We start from the raw sequence: 2,040 nt of genomic DNA, 5'->3' as shown, positions 1-2,040 counted from the left end.
AGACTTTCGACACCTTTTTTCTAAGAGACTTGGACAAGATCAAATGATGGCAAAATCCCATGGACTAATTCCCAAAAAGGTACCCAACTCATAAGTGTTTCTTCATGGGCCTAAATACACTCAAAAATAGATGAAACCGACACTTTAAAATCATTCAAAAAAATGCTCAACATAACACCTATTTTTTCTATAAGGATGCCACTGGGCGCAGATACTAACTTACTCATATATAAAAACAAAACAAAAATATATTTAAAAAAAAAAATACATCACATTACAACAATTGCTAAAATCAAAGACCTTAGTCCCTATCATTAACTAAGGTCAAGGCTTCACTAAGAATTTAAAATGAATAGGATTTTCTTAGGAAACTCCAATTTCTATTAGCTATGAAAATTTCCTACACACTCAAAGAAAATAAATAAATTTCCAATATAGGTTGAAATAAAATGCACACATAATCATACATTTGATAAAAAAATAATTCTTCACGACCAACATAGTCCAATACAACATCGTACTATAACTTGATTATATTTTAATGTTTATTAACGAAATCTGACATTGATTTGTAATATAAAAAGTGTAGATAAAATTTGTTTTTGATTGGATAAGGTGGGAAGAGGGTCCCACAACCAAAGTTAGAATACTAGAATAAAGAAGTTCAATAACAAACAAGTTACTGTGCCGACACAACCGCAAAACTACCAAAATAACAAACCACGAAAAAATATTTAGACTTCATATTATGGAGGCTCATAAGAGCATTTGACTCTTTCATGACCAATTTTTGTCTTTAATTATAGCTCTCTCAAGCAGTACCCTCGTTGCTTCTTTTCACCTTCCATATTTAGTTTGATTTCTTTTTTCTTTTTGCCTTTTTTGTTCCATCCTTGACTTATGCCTATTGCGATAGTCAGTCAAAAAGATCGAGAAGTCATAGAAAAAATCCATTAGGTCCTTAATGATAGTAAGAAAATGAAATAAATGAGTCCCCAAATTGAGAAACTCTATCGCCTAATAAATTTATTTTCTCTTTCAGTCTACCTTGTTTTACCTCCATCTCCTAAGTGTTTCAGTATGGGTCTGTGTACACTTATAAATAGATGAAACAAACACTTGAAAGTCATTCAAAAACCTACTCAGTGTGAAATCTATCTTTCCATAAGGATGCCGCTGGACGCAAATGCTAACTTACTCAAATATCAAAATAAAATAAAACTATATTTAAAACACAAAATACATCACATTACAACAATTACTAAAATCAGAGACCTTAGTCCCTATCATTAACTAAGGTCAAGGCTTCACTAGGAATTGAAAATGACTAGGATTCTCTTAGGGAACTCCAATTTATATTAGCTATGAAAATTTCCTACACGCTCAAATAAAAAAAAAAATTATTTCCAATATAAATTGAAATAAGATACACACATAATCATACATTTGATAACAATTTAATTAAAGATATGAGATTTCCACAATTCATTTGATAAAAATAAACTCGTAAACAATTTAATTCTTCACTACCAACATAGTCCAATGCAACATCATACTATGACCTGACTATATTTTAATGTTTTTTAACCACATCTAACATTGATTTGTAATATTAAAAGTGTACACAAAATTTGTTTTTGATTAGATAAGGTGGGAAGAGGGTCCCATGCCCAAAGTTAGAATATTAAAACAGAGAAGCTCAATAACAAACAAGTTATTGCACCAACACAACCCCAACACTACCAAAATAACAAACCACGAAAAACTATGTAGACTTCATATTATGGAGGCTCATAAGAGCATCAAACTCTTTCATGACCAATTTTAGTCTTGAATTCTAGTTCTCTCAAGTAGCACCCTCTTTGCCTCTTTTCACCTTCCATATTTGGTTCAATTTCTTTTTTCTTTGTGCCTTTTTTGTTCCATCCTAGACTTATGCCTATTGCGATACTCAGCCAAATAGGTCGAGAAGTCATAGAATAAATCCATTAGGTCCTTAATGATAGCAAGAAAATGGAAAATTGAGTCCCCAAATTGAGA

Source organism: Cryptomeria japonica, unplaced genomic scaffold, assembly GCF_030272615.1.
Source record: "Cryptomeria japonica unplaced genomic scaffold, Sugi_1.0 HiC_scaffold_123, whole genome shotgun sequence".
Classification (NCBI taxonomy): domain Eukaryota; kingdom Viridiplantae; phylum Streptophyta; class Pinopsida; order Cupressales; family Cupressaceae; genus Cryptomeria; species Cryptomeria japonica.
This window is presented reverse-complemented; position numbering follows the sequence as displayed.